Genomic DNA, 20163 nt, shown 5'->3' with positions numbered 1-20163 from the left:
ATGTTCAAAATTAATGGCATGACTTACTTAATAGAGCAGCTTATGAATGGAACAATCCCATTTGAATTCTTTTTATTATCTTTAAGCATAGGGTTAAAAACACAAGTATTTGAGTCAAAGTCTTGGCTTTGAATCCTATCTCAAATTTATTCTCTCGCCTTGGGCAGGCCAGTAAACCTCTCTAAGCCTCATTTTTCTCATCTACAAAATGTGAATGATAATACCTGCCTCAAAGCATTATTAAAAGGATTAAATAGTACAGCAAAACACTAAATAATACATGCAAAGTGCCTAGCACAGTACCTGACATAGTAAGCACTCAATAAATTGTAGTAATGGTACTGTTTTATTTTAGATATTAATGTCATTTAAGTCATAATTTACATGGAGTCTTTAAGATGATTTCTTTAAAAGATTATATAATTAAGAGGCAATATAATACGCACTGCTTCAGAACACAGACTCCAGTAACAGACTGCCTGGGTTTGAACCTTCCCCCACCCTTTACAAGCTGTATAACTCTAAGTTACTTAATTTCTGAGATTCAGTTTTCAGATCTGCAAAATAAGAAAAATAAGAGTATCTAAGATAACTGTTACAAGGATCAAATTAGTAACCATAGGTGAAGCACAGTGCCTGGCACACAGTAAATACTTTGTAATTATCAGATATTATTGTCATCATCAATAGTTATAATGGTTTCTCATCAAGTTATGGTCAAGAACTCATCCTCTCATCTGAACTTCAATGAAGATTTATTATAAATGAAGTAGAATTAGTCCCATTCAAAGGAATGTATTTACATGGATGTATTTTGATGTTAATAAGAACAAGGCAAGGATCAAATTCAGTTACAATTATGTACTAGAGGGATAAGAAAGACCCCACTTACCATGGTTTTGTAACCAAGTCAGAGCTTACACAGGAAAGATTCTTTAAAGTTTGAAAGGCTTCTTTTAGAGCAACAATCTATATTACATAGGGACAAACATAACTTGCTCCTGTACCTTTAAACAGGTGGAGAGAGGGGCCTCAGTGGCCCAGGCTGGAGTTCACCTTGGAGAAAGGAGCCATGGAAATGCTGGGCTCAGTGACAACAGCAAGGACCACGTCAGCAACATGGGAACAGAGATGCACCTGTTTCCCAGCAGGGGACTGGCCTTGCTCCTCACCTGGCAATTAGTAGGCTCTGACTTAATTTAAAACCCACACATACCACTGATCTGAGAATGTGACTGATGTTATTTTCTGAACTAAGAATAACAGTAAAAAGAACAATGATGATATTAACAAACACATTCACTTCTCCCCATCTTTTAAGGTAGTTGAGTAACTCAACAATTAATCATCATAGCAAAATTATGAAGCAAGTGAAATTATTCTCACCATCATTCTATTTCACTGTTTTTTACTTAGGAGCTTTAAGAATTCAGGGTTCTTTGCTGAATGTAATACTAACTCCTCCCAGCATGTAAGATAAGAATACTAAAAACAGGGCAGCCTGGGTGGCTCAGTGGTTTAGTGGGACCTTCAGTCCAGCATGTGACCCTGGAGACCTGTGATTGAGTCCCATGTCGGGTCCCTGCATGGAGCCTGCTTCTCCCTCTGCCTGTGTCTCTGCCTCTGTGTGTGTGTGTGTGTGTGTGTGTGTGTGTCATGAATAAATAAATAAAATATTTTTTAAAAGAATACTAAAAACAAGCTATGGTACATAGCCCAATAATTCTAACATATGGCAAAATTAATGCTCATCATCATCCCCAGTACTCAACAAAAATTTAAGTGCTAGATCTTATTTTTTTTTATTTTTTATTTTTTTTTAATTTTTATTTATTTATGATAGTCACAGAGAGAGAGAGAGGCAGAGACACAGGCAGAGGGAGAAGCAGGCTCCATGCACCGGGAGCCCGATGTGGGATTCGATCCCGGGTCTCCAGGATTGCGCCCTGGGCCAAAGGCAGGCGCCAAACCGCTGCACCACCCAGGGATCCCTATTTTTTTTTAAACAATGATCAAAAGATTTCTAAGCCACTAGCGTTCAAAGTTAGAGGCAGGGATACCTGGGTGGCTCAGTTGGTTAGGCATCTACCTTCAGCTCAGGTCATGATCACAGGGTCCTAGGTTGGAGCCCTGCATCCAGCTCTCTGCTCAGCGGGAAGTCTGCTCCTCTCTCTCCATCTGCCCCTCTCCCGGTTTATGCTCTCTCCTCTCTTGCTCTCTCTCTCTCTCAAACAAGTAAATAAAATCTTAAAAAAAAAAGTCAGAGGCAAAAAAATCTTTAGGTTTTCCCCAGATGCACACAGAGGTATTCCTTGGAGATTTAGTTCTCCAACACATATGGCTAAAGATCTGTTCCCAGGAGGAAGAAAAAATAGTAAGTTTTTCCTACCAGAAAAGCAAATTTTGGCATATTCTGGATTTAGTGACCAAAGATTATCAGGTAGTAGAAATATTTACAGTGGAATCAAGGCAGATTGGTAATTAGGGGGCTTTCCTCTTCAATGTTCCACTCATGCCAGTATCATTATTTCCAACATCCCTTAATGGTGTCCAAAGTAAAACATTCTAGCTGAGAGATTAACAGTTGCCCTTGCAATACTGGTTTTTAAATACCACAGGGGGCTTTTCAAAGCACCCTAGGGAGAGGTGGGCCTGGTCTTTAGTGGTTGGACCACTGGAGCTCAACCATACTGAGATGCCTTCCAAATATCCAGGCTGCTGAGCTTAGTTCTCATTTCCATTCTTGTGTCTCTGCATTGGAGCACTCTGACAATTTAGATTAAGGCAAGATATGGCCATAGTAACTTCTTGCAAGATACATCTATGAAGGCAAGGGAAACAAAAGCAAAAATGAATTATTAGGACTTCATCAAGATAAAAAGCTTCTGCACAGCAAAAAATACAGTCAACAAAACTAAAAGACAATCTACAGAAAGGGAGAAGATATTTGCAAATGACATATCAGATAAAGGGCTAGTATCCAAGATCTATAAAGAACTTATTAAACTGAACACCCAAGAAACAAACAATACAATCATGAAATGAGCAAAAGACATGAACAGAAATTTCACCAAAGAAGACATACATGTGGCCAACAAGCACATGAAAAAATGCTCCAGATCACTTGTCATCAGAGAAATACAACTCAAAACCACAATGAGATCCCACCTCACCCCAGTGAGAATGATGACAATTAACAAGACACGAAACAACACATGTTGGAGAGGATGTGGAGAAAGGAGAACCCTCTTGCACTGTTGGTGGGAATGTGACCTGGTGCAGCCACTCTGGAAAACTGTGTGGAGGGTCCTCAAAGAGTTAAAAATAGATCTGCCCTACGACCCAGCAATTGCACTGCTGGGGATTTACCCCAAAGATACAGATGCTGTGCAATGCCGGGACACCTACACCCCAATGTTCACAGCAGCAATGTCCACAATAGCCAAGCTGTGGAAGGAGCCTCAGTGTCCATCGAAAGCTGAATGGATAAAGAAGCTGTGGTCTATGTATACAATGGAATATTCCTCAGCCATTAGAAATGATGAATACCCACCATTTGCTTCGACGTGGATGGAACTATAGAGTATTATGCTGAATGAAGGAAGTCAATTGGAGGACAATCATTATATGGGTTTCAATCATACAGGTAATATAAGAAATAGTGAAAGGGATTATAAGGGAAAGAAGGGAAAATGAGTGGGAAAAATTAGAGACAAAAAAAAAAGAAAAATTAGAGACAAAACATGAAAGACTCCTAACTCTGGGAAACGAACAAGGGGTAGTGGAAGGGGAGGTGGGCGGGGGTTGGGGGTGACTGGCTGATGGCCACTGAGGATGGCATTGACGAGATGAGCACTGGGTGTCATACTATATGTTGGCAAATTGAACTTCAATTAAAAATATATTAAAAATAGATTAAGGCAATATAACTGGTCTGGAATCTTTGGTCAATGAAAGCCTTGGAATAGATTGATGAATGTGTGAATTTAGAAATAGTACCAAATTTCCATGTGACCAAATTTCTTTCAAGTCCATTCAAAACAAAATACTTTCATAGGAAGTATTCATATAGAACCTTTAACAATGGAAAATTCTCTTCTTATTTAACAAAACTCTTACATATCATAGTTATCATAGTTCATTCTAGTATGACAATAATCTTAAGATAAATATGGCTTTCACTGCCCAGATTAAATGCCTTAAGTGGCTCCCCTGTGCCTATAATCCAAAATCCTAATACTTAGGATGACAAGCAAGACCTGATGGTCTGAATCCTACCTACTTGTCTAGTTTCGTTTACCTCTACAGCTGCCAGGATTCTCAACCTCTCGTAAAGTCCTCAAATTTTTTCGCCATACTCCTTCACACCACTCAGACCTCACCAACACTACCTCTGTACCTGCATTGTGTTGTTTTTATAGCAGTTCTGACAAATGCTTATTTTTCTTTCTCAGCTTAGAAAAGATCACCTCCTCTGTAAAGTCTTTGCCAACTCTCCTCTGCTAGGAAAAGACTGACCCACTCTTTTATGTCTGTAAAATGTTGTCCTTCCCTGCCCTCCTACCTACCATAGCATTTTACTATGCTGTTTTTAATAGCCATATAGAGAAATAATTCAATATACTGTACATTTTAAAGTGTATTATTTCATAAGTTTTAATCTATGGTTATACCTGTGAAATCATCATCACAATCAAGATAATGAACATATATATACACTATTTCTGAAGTTTTTCATCTTTCCCTCCCACCCTTCTCTGCCTTTCTCTATCCCAACGCAAACACTGATTCGCTGTTTGAAACTATAAACTTACCAGCATTTGCTATAGTTTTAAATATATGGAATTGTACACTATGGACTCTTTTTTTTTTTTTGCTTTGTTTCTTTTGCTCAGCATAATTATATTGAGATTCATCCATGTTGTTGCATGAATCGATAGTTCATTTGATTTTACTCCTGAGTAGTTTCAGCATAGACATGGACGTGCTGCAGTGAATCTGTCCTTTCCTCTGTGGATGAATAGTTGAGTTGTTTCAACTTTCTGAGTATTACAAAGTATGATGCTATCAACATTCATATGTAAGTCTTTGTACAGGCACATGTTTTCTTTCCTCTTTGGTAAATATTTAAAGGTTAGGATGCATGAATCATGTGGTAGGTGTATGTTTAATTTTTAAGAAACTGCCTAACTACTTTCCGAAGTGACTGTGCCATTTTACATTCCCACTAACAGAGTATGAAAGCTCCATTTCCTCCATATCCTCATCAACATTTTATATAGTTGTTTTAATTATAGCCATTCTAATATGTGTATTATGCTATCTCATTGGGGTTTTAATTTGCATTTTCCTAATGATTAATGATGTTGACATCTTTTCATGATTTTGCCACCCATATTTCTTCTTGGGTGGAATATCTGTTCAAATTGTTTGTTTGTTATTTTGGAGGGTTTCTTGTTTTCTTATTAAGTTTTGAAAGTAATTTATAAATTCTGGATGCAAATCCATTATCAGATAAATCTGCAAATGTTTTTTCCCAATATGTGGTTTATGTTTGTGTTTTCTTAATATCTTTTGAAGAGCAGAAAAATTTAATTTCGGGAAAGTCCAATTTATCAATTTGTTCTTTTATGGACTGTGGTTTTGATATCACATCTAAGAAATATTTGTCCAACTCAATGTCACAAAGATTTTTTTCCTATGTTTTTCTTTGTGTTAAGATATATTTATTTTAGAGAGGGAGAAAGTGTGTGCATGCATGAGCAGGGGGAGACGCAGGGGGAAAAGAAGGCAAGCAGACTCTCCTCTGAGTGAGAAGCCCTCCTGCATGGCTCCATCCCATGACCCTGAGATCATTACCTGAGCCAAAATCAAGGGTCAGATGCTAACCCACTGAACTACCCAGGTGCCCCCTCCATGTTTTTTTCCTACAAGATTTATAGTTTTAGGTTTTACATGTATGTCTACAATCTATTTTATATTCATTTAAAAAATATACTATAAGGTATGGTTCAATATTTATTTTCCCCTTATAGATATCTACGTATTCCAGAGCCATTTGTTTGTTTTTTTTTTTCCCAGAGCCATTTGTTAAAGAAACAATCCTTTATCCACTGAAATGCCATTGTACCCTTGCCTAAAATCAATGGTCTCTACACACATGGATCCATTTCTGACTCCCTCTGTTGTTCCAGTAATCTATTTGTCTATTGTAACACCAGAGCCTCGCTCTTGATTACTGAGCTTGAAAGCAGGTAGTTTTAGTCCTTTAACTTTGTTCTTCTCTTTTCAAAGTTGTTTTGGCTATTCGAGGTTCTTTGCATATCATTGTGATTTTTTAGATTCATCTTGTAATTTTGAAAACTGTTGGCATTTTTATTGGGGTTGCACTGAATCTATAGATCAATTTGGAAAGAACTGACATTATAACAATATTGAGACGTCAATTATAGCTCTCCATTTATTTAGGTCTTCTTTTTCTCAACAATATTGTATGGTTTTTCACTGAAAAAGTTTTGCACATCTTCTATTAGATTTACCCCTAAGTATTTCATATTTTTGGTGCTATTGCAAATGGCATTTTAATTTCAATTTCTTATTGTTCACTGTTAGTATATAGTAATATAATTGTCTGTTATATATTGATATGCCATCCTAGAATCTTGCCAGAAGACACTGGAATTAAGAATTAAGATTAGCATCTCAATGCCTAGGGGGACAAAGGAGGTTGATCACAGCTACATATAGAAAAAGTTGTGCTGTGGAGATATTTACATTTGTTAGGGGAGAGAGGACAAGTTAAGATACATCTTCAACATTTCTGTTTCTGTTTTTGGCCTAGTTGGCTTGAATGAGTCTTTGAGCTCATTAGTGAAGTAGCATAGGAAAAATTCTACTACTCAGTGCATATGGTCCTTCCTACAATGGTTTCTGAAATGTGAGACAGTATAAATCCTTGCCATCAAAGGGGAATCCCAGGGGACCAGCAGCAGCAGTAATGCTTCACCTTTCTGTCTTGAATCTTTTAGGCTGGTTTTTCCTTCTCTTTCTCATCCTATTATGACCAAGTTTCCTTAATAGGAAGCTAGTCCTTACATTTCAGAACTGGAACTTGAACTGTAGTATTTCCTCTATGTATTTACTTGTATTTTGAATGATTAGTCTTGGGCTCCTGACTCTAAATTGTACATATTAATTCATGTTGACTGCCTGTGTAACTAAATCTGCTTATATCCTGTTGACCTTACATCCATAAATAGGATGCTTGCTTCACAATGCAGCATATCCTGTTTGCTGCACTCATTTTCCACACTAGAAAACTCGGAGGTCACATGTTTCTCCATCCTTCACATCACCAGAACTCTATCTGCTCTGCACATAAAAGAAAGGATTCTATTGTTACAAACCCCAGAACACAAACCACTTCTCTATTCTACACTGCACAGAAAACTTCAAAGCATGTTCCTAATTGAAAGGATTTTTGGTTGAATATGAGCATTTTCAGCTACATCCATGTCTCCAGATGACCATCACTGTCAGAAGCATCATCTTTGAGTATGAATGACACACTGAATGAAGGGAAGAGAGAAATAGAGACGCCGGGGGACTGAATACAGAATTAACATCAAAGAATGAAGTCTGGTCAGAATTCCCTAAATCTGCTTTCTCTCTCTCTCTATGCTGACGTAACAGTCATTCAGGAGGCCTTTGTCACCACTTTAATCAGGACCTTGTACACCTGTGAGGCTCTAATGCCTCTTACATTCACGCTTCCTCTCTGGTTATAAATCATTACCTGTGGGCCCTATTTTCTTTTCATATAAACTAAAAAAAAAATTTACAACATAATACATTTTTTCAGCATAAGAATAGAAAACACAATTAAGCCTAAATAAGAAAACAAATCATCATTAAGCTTACTAGCCATAAATTATGACTCCTAACATTTGATATATATCCTCCCAGACTTTTTTCCTCAGTTACAACATTTTCAACAAAAATGAAATCATAAGGTTAACCACTACTGTTTTCTAAGTTGTCAGGTAGGTAATATGGCAGCACGTCATGTTGATTACTTTTTGGTGCGATCTTGGCAAAAGAAGTAACACACTACAGATAATATTAGACCTTCCACCGAAGCTATAAAATAATTAAGGTGTGGAATCTGAACTACCTCCAGCCAGACCAAGCAGAATTACCCAGCAAATGGAGAAATCTCCTACTAATTAGAAAACCATAGCCAGAACACTGTCACTCAGCCAGGTCACATGAAACACTTGTCCACAGACAAAGTTTTAAGCAGTCTATAGGTACATGTGGTTGCATACTTAGGGCTGGGAGTGAAAAGAGTTGAGGCCATGTCATTACTGGTAAGGAAAAGAAAAGTGCCAAATGTCCAGAGAAAAACGTGTATGAGGTGGGAGATACAACATACCACTTGCCACAGTTATGCACATCGTGTCTTTCACTGGACTAGAAGTTCTCAGCACGTATCTTTTTCCTCCTTTTTATCCCTAGTCCCTGCCACTTAGTAAGGATTTGCTAAATGAATGTAGGGGCTGTCCCAGAAGCAGATGAGTTGAAAATGATTGAGCAGAAATTAGCCTATGTAACACAGTACAAAAAAAGATGAAAATATCATCTCTAACTGTCCTATTTTCATTTCTTTTTCTTAAAGATTTTATTTACTGGGCAGCCCCAATGGTGCAGCGGTTTAGTGCCGCCTGCAGCCTGGGGTGTGTGATCCTGGAGACCCAGGATCGAGTCCCATTTCGGGTTCCCTGCATGGAGCCTGCTTCTCTCTCTGCCTGTGTCTCTGCCTCTCTCTCTCTCTCTATCTTTCTCTCAATAAATAAATAAATAAATAAAATCTTTTTTAAAAATCTTTAAAAAGAATTTAAAAAAAGATTTTATTTATTTATTCATGAGTCACAGAGAGAAAGAGAGGCAGAAACATAGGCAGAGAGAGAAGCAGGCTCCATGCAGGAAGCCTGATGTGGGATTCAATCCTAGGACTCCGGGATCACACCCTGGGCCAAAGGCAGATGCTCAACAGCTGAGCTACCCAGCCATCCCCTTATTCTCATTTCAATGGAAGCAAATCCAGTATATGTCATAGGCAAATGTTGGTACATAAGCTGGAAAGTATTAGGGCTCTAGGCATCTTTAATTCAATTTCTTAAACACACATGTCATTTTCCAAATCCCAGTCAAATATATTTTCACTAAGGCACACTGTTTCCAAGGTTAATGTGGGTTATGAAGGGGAAAAATGGGTGAAAGATGATTATACAAGTTGCCTGATGTGGTATATTAATTGTGAAATGGCCCCCAGTTCTCCGTTTCTCTCTGTACCCATGCCCTTTGATATTTGACTTTGTAGCTTCACTCATCGAGAGGTAGACAGACTCTATTTCCCCACTCCTTGAATCTAGCTTGGCCTTGTGACTTGTTTTGAGGAACAAAACACAGGGGAAGTGAAAGTGTGCCAGTTCCAAGGTGTCAAAGGGCCTTTTGTGCTACTTCTCTCTCAGAACTCTGAAAAGTCACCAAGCTGGCCTGCACGAGGTCATGTGGCCTGCCATCCCCATTACTCCAACTGACAGCTAACCACCAGTCATGTGACTATCCAGCCCTGAACCATGCCGACATCTGAACAAAGGCATGACATTTCACCAAAGAATTTGGAAAATCCAAATTAAAACCACAATGAGATATCACTAGATACCTGTCAGGTGGCTAAATTAAAAAAAATGACAACACCCAATGCTGCCCAAGGATGCAGAGAAACCACATCACTCATACATTGGTGGTGAGAATGTACAAGGTACTGCCACTGTGGAAAATTGCTTGGCAGTTTCTTTTAATACTAAACATAAAACTATCCACCAATTATACTCTTGTGCATTTACCCCAGAGAAATAAGAGTCTGAGACATGTTCAAACTAAAAACCTATACATGAACATCCATAAGAACTTTATTCAGAGTATCAAAAAATAGAAACAACCCAGAAGTTCTTTGACAGGATAATAGTTAAAAAGCTGGACTACTGGGCAGCCTGGGTGGCTCAGCGGTTTAGCACCTGCCTTCGGCCCAGGGCGTGATCCTGGATTCCCAGAATCAAGTCCCACCTCGAGCTCCCTGTAGGGAGCCTGCTTCTCCCTCTGCCTATGTCTCTGCCTCCCTCTGTGTCTCTCATGAATAAATAAATAAAATCTTAAAAAAAAAAAAAGCTGAACTACTCCTCAACAATAAAATGGAAGAAAGTTTTGGTAAACACATCTTGGATGAATCTCCAGGGAATTATGTTGTGTGGGGAAAAAAAAGCCAGACCCAAAAGTCCATGTACTGTATTTTTTTAAAAGACTTTATTTATTTATTTATTTGTAAGAGACACTGAGAGAGAGAGAGGGAGGGAGAGGGAGAGAGAGAGAGAGAGAGAGAGAGGCAGAGACACAGGCAGAGAGAGAAGCAGGCTCCATGCAGGGAGCCCGATGTGGAACTCAATCCTAGGACGCTGGGATCACGACCTGAGCCAAAGGAAGACGCTCAACCACTGAGCCACCCAGGTGTCCCCATGTACTGTATTTAAATAACATTCATGAAATGACAAAATTATAGAATCTGAAAAACAGACCGATGCTTGCTGTGGTCACTATGAGGAAAAGCAAGAGGGGAAGTGGGTGTGGGCATAAAAAAAAGAGGGTAAAGTGGAGGATCCTCACTGTTATGGAAATGTTCTATATCTTAACTATAGTAGTGAATACCCCAGTTGTGATACTGTGCTATAGTTTGGCAAGATATTACCATGTGGAAAAACTCTGTAGAAGATTTAAGAGATGTCTGTTATTTCTTATAACCACTTATGAATCTATAATTATCTCAAAATAAAAAGTTTAATTTAAAGCTAACTATTTGAGGGGCGCCTGGTGACTCAGTCTATTAAGTGTACGACTTGCTTTCAGCTCAGGTCATGATCTCACAGCTTTGAGTTCAAGCCCCATGTCAGGCTCTGTGCTCAGCATAGAGTTGGCTTCAGATTCTCTCTCCCTTACCACCTGCTCCTCTTCCCTCCTCTCTCATTCTCTCAAATAAATAAAATCTTTAAAGCTAACTACTCGAATGGCTTTGGGCAAGTTACTGAACTAACTTGTAAGCCCTGGTTCTGTTACCTGTAAAACAGGGATACAATAGTATTTAGGTAATAGAGCTTAAATTAGATGATTAAAAGAAATGATATTTATAATACTCATAGGATGATTAGTATTTGATGAGTGTTGTTATTGATAATATTAGTAGCAACAGTAACAAACAGTAACAAAAATAATAAACATGGACACAAATAAAGATGTTTTTGTTTGTTTTAAGTCCATTCAGATTTTGGGGGTATGAAAGCGAGGCAAACAGTAGCAAGTCATGTTGTCAAAGTGCTAACTAGAAAACAGACCTAGCACAAGAAAAAAGAGGTGGTTCTTGCTCAAGGGCCAGAAAACAGAAAGGTAGCTCTATTATAGAAAAAGCTACAGAATGGATCAAAGAAAACATGTGTCAGAAAATTAAATAAATGAAAACATGGGCTGGAAATTGATTAGTTTCAATAACATGCCTAAAGATACATAATTAAACATATATCCCAATAGTCACAGAATCTTGGAGTTAAGTTAAACTTATCCCCCACCTAACTCCTAAATCTCTCCAGCTATGCTGAATAATGCCTAATAAGGAAAATGTCTCACTTAAAAATAGAAAGCAATGGAGATTATGATGGAGAAGCCACTATCGATCACAATAATCACAAAACTCTAAATCAGAGGTGGACATTCCAAGCTGCACATCTAATAAGCATTGAAAGTAAGAACTAAAGGTTTCCACAGACACGGCATTTTACATCACCTTGGAAGGATAAAGAGGAATATCTCTGCAGTGTGTAGATATAAACACTTTAAGATAACTACTTCTTTGGTGGTGTCTGGATCCAGCCACAGTACAGGATAATCAAGCTGCACTATATTTAGGTTGGTCTGTCCATCCATCCATCCATCCATCCATCCATCCATCAGATAGTCACAGACCATCTCCTATGTAATGGATATCATATTAGAGTCTGGAACTACAATTAGAAGTAAGAGTGACATGGTCTCTGCCTTCATGAAACTTATACTCTATCAGGAGAGTAACATAATTGCTTAATCATTCATAAAATATACAATGATAGGGATGACAGAGGGCCTTGGGGGAATACCTCACAGGATGCAGAAGCATCTACTCATCTGAAAGGCTTTCAACAGTAGGACTCTCTTCCATCCATACAATGATGCACTGTGAAAACATAGTTCGATTATGTATTAGTTTATTCATTTATTCATTTTTGCCATTTGGATAATGAAAATAAACACCTAATTTATCTGTCATCATCAAAGAGTATTCCAGTCTGTTTAAGTGTACTTTGTAGAGAGCAGAAAACTGTCACCTGGGACTAAAATTCTATTTAAAACTTCTAAAAACGAAATCCTGAAATGAGCCATGGTGCACGGCTCTACATCACTAAAACAGACAAAATGACTGTCATTTACTTTCAATGGCCCCTAGTGACCATTATGAATGTCAGTACCAGGTACTCACTTTGAACTCTCCTGAGGGGTACAGAGGACTGGAAGTCCCACCGTATACTGCGGCCTGCTACCCGTGCATGCCTCCCCATAGCTAGAGAGCATATCGGCATGTTCGCCTCACACTACACCTCCCCAGTGCTTTGTTTCCTTTAGGGCCTGGTAACTTCACTGGTTCTATCCATATTGCCTGCCTCTGCCATCATTCCTTCCCTCTAACCTACTCTCTTGGCTAAACTGTTCCCCTGCTTGTATTTCATAAGCTAGATCAAAAATGGAAATTTCAAAAGGAACCCAAACAACAGCTACGCTATATAAACTGAAAGTAAAAAGACCCTTTGCCCAAAACAGAGTTCAAATGCACTAGATTTGTGGGAAAATATTTTCTAGGGGACCAAAGGGGGTACTGTGTTTTCCTTTTTTTTTAAATTCAGGATCACACATTTTCTAGAGCATTACTGTAGAAAAAAGCAAAGAAAACAAACACTACCTGTCTGGCAGAGAATGTTGTGTCAATTATGATTATATAGCATTTTTCTTACCTAGAGTTCAAATATTTTTACTATTATCTCATTTATTTTCCCCAAATTCCTGAAATACAGAAAAACGCAAGCATAATTAATACATTGAGAATCTTGACCACCAAGATTCTAAGTGAGCTGCCCAAAGTCACAGAAAGAGGCCTGAGGGTCTGTCTTTCTGCCTCCCTGTCTTCATTTTCTTTCCAGGAAAGAACACTTTCAGATCAGAAATGACCACAGGTACCTGATTTTCGTCTGAGATAGAGAAATTGAGGTTTAAAAAAGAAAAAAAAAAAAATCAAGTTCCTCAGAACTAAGATCAGTAAAAAAAAAAAAAAAATTTAATAAAAGCTTTCAGTCTGAAGAAAACCACCTTATTTCATACGAAAACTAATGGAAAGTACCTAAAAGATAGTACTCCCATCTTTCTATACCACCACATGAACTTGTCACCTTTCCAAACACCTTGAAATTACTTCAGGTAAATGCAGTAACTCTCAAAGCACATTTCATACAGTGAGAAAAAAAAATTCTTTAACAATATATAAAACTATCTTTGGCAGAAATGACTGCATTAGCATGTCACAAATATCAACCCCCTGCCCACCAGCTTCAGAAAGTCTCCTCACTTTAGGGGATTAAACTGGATTGTTTTCAGATGAATTTCACTCTATTAGGACCCGCCTTTAGTTGCTTTTCAACTAGAGGGACGGTGGCGCCTCCTCTTCCTCCTCATTTGTGTCTGCTAAATCACCCAGGATTCCTGCCATATAACATTTTTAAGCGTTCACAATGTTCTCATTGCTTTAAGCCAAGTCTGTGTCACTTTCCAGCCTCAATTAGTAAAATACTACAAACTTTTACAAAAGAGGAATTGGAAACAGTGTTCCAAGTGGTCAGTGGAAGAGGAAGAAAAGCAGAAATAATAAAATGAAAGCATGTGTCTCTGCCCTTCTCTAGGTCATGCTGCCTCCTCCTGCACATCCAATTACTGCACATCCTCCCCCCCTTCCCTGGTTGTGCACCTAATGTCAAGGAAAGCTGGACTTGCTGGTGCAAGTAGAAGAATAATGTTTAAGGTGCCTGGGTGTGTCTGGGATGGAGAGGACTGCTGGGATACATCCTGAGGGATAGCTCAGTGTCCACAAATGTATCAAGAATTCATCCAGCAACATCTGTTAGGTGAGACACTCATAAAATAAAGTGGCCCTGGGACAACTTAAACTTCACTACCACTTCCGTCTCTCCATCTTACAAGTGTGCCTACAGCTCTGGGAGAGATGTCAGCTACCCCTGCAGCCATCTGCTTTTCTTCCACACATACCTCCCCTCCGGTTTCCACTGGATTCCCTGTACTGTCGACAGCCTACTGTTGAGAAGAATGAAGGGAAGGTGGCCGGGTGGCAGCTATTACTCATTCTACAGGTCATCCAAGTCTCAGTGTTCTGTGATAATCTGGGGTGCCAAGTTGGCTTTCTTTTAACTGTTAGAGTCTCGGTTTTCTTCCTTCTCAATTTCCTCATCTGCTTCATGAACCATGGGCTAAAATTTGAGTGTAACTCTCTCTGAATACTCCAATGTCTTTGGAGCAGTGGTAGCTTTAGTAAGTACTGAACTAGATAAGACACGATCTAGAAAGAAAAATAGAGGGAGCACCTGGGAAGCTCAATGGGTCAAAAGTCCAACTCTTGATTTGGGCTCAGGTCATGAGCTCAGGGTCATGAGATCAAGGCCCGTGTTGGGCTCCACACTCAGCATGGAGTCTGCTTGAGATTCTCCCTCTACCTCTGCCCCTCCCCCTGCTTGTGCTCCCTAAATTAATTTTAAAAATCTTTCCAAAAAAGTGGGAGCACAACCTGCAGTCTCTTGCCTCCAACAAGAGTAAGCCAGTGGTGCCTATTTTCACCAAATGGAAGGTAATAATCTGGGGCAAGCACTAACTTGGAATCCCTCAGTCCCAAAAAAAAGGCACTGTGGGTAGCTGACAATGGGGATTAGGCAGGATATTTACTCTCTTACTATTTACAATATAAAACAATAATTACTATACCTGGAATCAGAAGAATTTTTAGGAAAAAGATGTCACATACTAATATGAAGCCTGTGGAGCATTACATGAAATAGTTATGCAATATTTATATTTTTGTTGATGTAATTAAGGTGTCAAAGTGATTCAGTCAATTCTCAATTATCTCTACTAATGGGATTGGTCAATACAATAAGTAGCCTAAAATGGCAGACCATGTAGTTTTTAAACTATGGCTCACAAGTCCACTCTTTATTATTATCTCTAGGTATACTGAATAGTTTTTAAATTGAAGAGTTCATCATTTCAGAGAAGTTGAGAATCTTAAAGGGTCATTTTAGCCGTCTCATTTTGCACTCAAGTGAAGTTATTAGGCTTAAAATGTTTAAGGGACTTACACAGTTAATGTACACAGTTAAATGGAAGAGCCAGGCCTTAATCTAACTACTCCAACTGACATCATGAAGAAGAGCCATGAGGCCATATTCAAGAGAAGTCGGAAAACCAATTAGCTGCCTTAGTTAGTGCCTTCCCTTCCTCACTCCATCCCTCAGGACTTCCTTCCCAAAATACCAGCAGAAAAATACCTACCGAGACCTTCCTATGTATAATCTCAGATTTAATTGATATTCCAAATTTAAATAGGACTTAATGTCCTTTTATTCTTTCATGGTTGTTGATTGTTATCTTCCATGAGGAAGTAATTAGAAATATGATTTAAAGAAAACTTTATTGAAAATTGCTAGCCTACAATAAGCAAAATGCTTTTATAAGTCAACGCAAGGGGGATAACATAATAACTTAAAAATAAAATGTGGGGATCCCTGGGTGGCGCAGCGGTTTGGCGCCTGCCTTTGGCCCAGGGCGCGATCCTGGAGACCCGGGATTGAATCCCACGTCGGGCTCCTGGTGCATGGAGCCTGCTTCTCCCTCTGCCTGTATCTCTGCCTCTCTCTCTCTCTCTGTGTGACTATCATAAATAAATAAAAATTTAAAAAAATATAAAAAAAATAAAAATAAAAATAAAATGTGAACACAATCTAGTAGAGGGCTACATGCATTATCACGGTATATAAGACTCAGAGAATTTGTGTCCTACACATATGAGAATTTACCCTGTTCTCGAAGAATTTCAGAGAAGATTCCACAGCTTTTCACAACATTGTCTAGCAGCACATTTTAATGTTTACCTCTGTCACCATCTCCATTTAAAACCTACCTACTGCAGCTTAATAGGCATAGTGTTTATTCTAATTTTGCCAAAATGAGGTCAGTGAAGATAGAAACACATGCCTCTCAAGTATCACTCAGTATAGAAGAAAAAAATTCCTCAAACCCACCTCTCTTTAATCCCAGCCCACACCGTGCACTATCTATGAAAACATTTTTAAACATAAAAAATTAAAATGATTGAAAATGACGCATCCTTAGATGTTTGTGAAAAAGAACACTACCAGAACGGAAAGCCCGTATTCCTCATAAACCTGGCTGAAAAAAGGAGCTCCCTTGTAACACCACAACCAGGAGCCAGGATAATTACAATAGAAACACTTTATTTCAAATCATGAAAAGAGTTACACTTGATCTTCTTGTTAGCAGGGGCTGTGCAGACAGCAACATTTACTGTGAAATGTAAGGGCAGATAACAGCTGATTTGAAAGGGGATTGTGTAAATCTAGTTAAAGAGCAACTTTAGAAGATTATTTTCAATTACTGAGATAACATCATGGCTCTCAGAAAAAAAAAATGGAAAGGTTTGTTCTTTACACCACATACAGTGTACAAAATCTAACAAAACCGCCTGCTTTCAAGCAATAACATCAGCTAGCAGCTAATATGCCTTACCTCCACTTTACCCTCCTTCTTCAGGTCATTTTCAATTATTTCTACTACTTACTCAGCTCTGTGAACAAAAAGTCATTTTCAGTGAGAGAAACAACTTCAAAAAACCAACTCCTTCCAAATAACGACTAAAACCTTTAGATTTCCATGTGCCAAATACACATAACCCAGGAGACCTCCAAACTAGGCCTGGGGTCATGCAGTCAAAAGGCACCTACCTGTGGTTGATAAAATGGCATTCGCTTCTCCTGTCAGAACATTTAACTGAGACCATCTGGGCCTCAGTTCCCAGTCAGTTCACCTTAATACATAGGAGGACACACATATTCATACAGTGGCCAAAAGACAAGCTAAGCTACACCTCTTAAGCTATGTGAGATAACCTTGTCACATGAAATCCCTAGGTGTCAACATGGCCTGTGTAGAGGGTGTCAGTGATGTATTTAGAAAAAAAGAAAAGAAAAGCTAAATAGGCAACAAAGAGCCTAACGTAAAGGAGAAACATCACACTAGGAAGCAGAAAACTGTCCCCTCCTGGCTCTGTTATTTACGAGTTACATGACCTTTCCAAGCCTCCTCTCCTTTGCTTGTTCTCAATGCTCCAGCCGCTTCACACCACTGTTCCCAGGCACACTGGGGTCTTCTGTGCCTCTGCGTCTCTGCTTTGGATGACCTTCCCCGCCTGGAGAACCCCCTCTGAAGCCTAGTTTAATGCCTTTTCTCTACAAATGGTACTTTCAATTCCCTTGTCAAAATGAATCCCACTTCACTATGGAAACCTTGAACACTATCTGTAACAAAATGCTGACCACACAGCATTATTTGTGCCTATCCACTTCCTCTATCCTGTCTCTACTCCTCAAGGGCAGGGATCCTCTCATCTTTGTACATTCGGAACCGTCAAACATTGAGAAGCACTCAGGAAAAGATTGTGAAGTAAAGGATGAATTGATGAAGGGATGAAAAACAAACCACATCAAATTTCATCACCTTTAAAACAGGAATAATAATGGTTACCCAGGTCATTCAGAAGTCATGATTACCAAAAGATGAGCAAGTGCTTTACACTTTGTTAGGTGCCGTATAAATTTGGTGATTATGATAAAGATGGCAATATTAAAAAGCCATAATGTATAAATATAGTACGACGGCTTCATATACAGTAAAAAAAATTATTATCCATATATATCATACCTATGCTCAACTCAATTGTGATTTTATTTCCAAATAAAAAATTTAAAATTTAGCAAAAGGACACTTCACTGTCCAAAAAAAAATGTTCTAATGAACTACAGCCAAATATTAAAAATGAGAGAATCACTTTACATAGGATTCTACTTCTATTAATTATGCACATTTTTCTGCATGGATGGATGTATGAGTGCACTGCACAGATTCCACTCTGTGATGTAAACTGAATACTTCATATTCCACTCCCATGTCACCATCTCAAAACACTTTAAAAGCAAAACTGCATTTCTCTGGAAGAACAGGCCCTTGATACACTGAAGGGTGGGGGCATCTCTTTAAAGAGAGAAAGATAACTGAGGGATTTTGAAAGTGAGCAACAGCAAGATAATGATCTCATATTTCAGCTCTAGGTAACTGAGGACTGTATGTTAAACATTTCCCTTCAAATACCTCCGTTCTTTCTAACCAAAATACTCTCTTACCATAGGGAAAGAAGTCTCACATTTAATCAAGATCTCGCTGTGTATCAATAATAAATTCTAAAGCAGTCACATTAGCTTGAGGAAGCACCATATCTGTCCTAGTCATGCACTCATTCCAAAGTGTCATGTCTTCTCAGGCCCTAGGACAATGGGACATCATCACTGGAAATAGCTCAACTGCAGACAGATCAGCTTTTGGTACACTAAAGTCTAAAAACTCATAATCTCACAACTCTTCCCTATTTCTATGTCACAATTATTTTAAAGTGACAAATAGCTCTAAAATTATGTTCAAGATCCAACGTTTCCATTATGTACAAGTTCTAAACAGACCTGGTTCCTATACGTGTAGACACAGACAAGCTCAAGCTCTGGCCAGTCCAAGTCCTCCAAGACACTTAAACTAATCTCTCATCATCAGATAGAAGGATGGGAACTGAGAGTTCTCACTAAGAGGATGAAAAGGCTTGTCCCAGCTGCAAGTTATCATAAGCTAGTTGGCCCATCATCTGCACGGCTACAGCTGTATCCAACTCAGCTCACCCAAAGAGATTCACACTCTTGTAGTGCCAAAATGAGTGTCTCGCCTAAAAAAAAAAAAATGCCCAATTGAAAATAACTCTCTAATCTGCATCCTTTCAATAGAACTGAAGTGCACTTCACCAACACAGAGCATGGGCATCTTGAATTAGCAGAGAACTATTTTTAACACATGAAGGATAAGATATGAAATTAGTTTCACGGGGAATGAGAACCTTGGAGATTATTTACTTTGCCTTAATTACTTTGACTCACCATTAATTTAGCTTTCCTAGGGTACTAAATATTTCACGCTAAGATTTTGAGACTAAAGAAACTTGAGCACAAATTTGGAGCTTTGGAAGTCTGCAGCAGCATCTTCAACACTGAGTCACAGATGCCCCCATTGGGCATCGAAGTCTATTCACGTCACACTGCTCAATGACATTTTCAGTTGCTGTTTGTGTATTGTTTTAACCCTGGGACGAGAAGCTCTGCCCTGACTATGCAGGGAGCCAAACTTTATTCAGCTTCTGTTTAACTCCTCAGCCAATAACATCACTAGTGCTCACAGCTACTCTCACCACTGCCAAATAGGGCAAGTAGCAATTGCCTTGAGCCAAGGAAAGAAAAGTTGAGACTGCACACTGGGCAATGGAGTCAACTCCAGTAAAGGTGACGAAGAAGACACGAGAGCAAATACTCTGTAATGGGTTCATTACCGCATCAGTGAGGAAGAACCCACTTGGTTCCCACTAAGGCACCTACAGTGAACAGGGTCGGCCACGAACAGCTGGCCATTTGCCAAAGCCCTGTACTCTTCCCCCATGGCTCTTAATCATTGTCCACTGGCAGACACCACAAACAACAGGCAGTGCATGGCAGCAGGCATGAGCCCAAGGAGAGCAATACACTTGCTGCCAGATGCAATACAAGACTCACTAGGACCCCTCAATCTGTCAGTGCCCTCCAG

At 39.0% G+C, this 20163-nt stretch overlaps 1 protein-coding gene across 6 annotated transcripts in view; it reads right to left on the bottom strand.

Moving 5' to 3' along the window:
* The window catches only part of ENOX1 (ecto-NOX disulfide-thiol exchanger 1), a 551124-nt gene that overhangs the window by 513486 nt on the left and 17475 nt on the right, over positions 1-20163 (bottom strand). Inside the window, exon 2 of one of the 6 annotated variants that reach the window (XM_025478195.3) lies at positions 12243-12319. The exons of the other annotated variants lie outside the window; for them this stretch is intronic. The gene's annotated coding sequence lies outside the window, so the exon portion shown is untranslated. The remainder of the gene's footprint in view (positions 1-12242; positions 12320-20163) is intronic. 6 annotated transcript variants of the gene reach the window in all.

This window comes from Canis lupus, chromosome 22 (genome assembly GCF_003254725.2).
Source record: "Canis lupus dingo isolate Sandy chromosome 22, ASM325472v2, whole genome shotgun sequence".
NCBI classification, from domain to species: Eukaryota; Metazoa; Chordata; class Mammalia; order Carnivora; family Canidae; genus Canis; species Canis lupus.
Note: the sequence above shows the minus strand (reverse complement) of the source record. Positions and strands in the feature narration are given on the sequence as shown.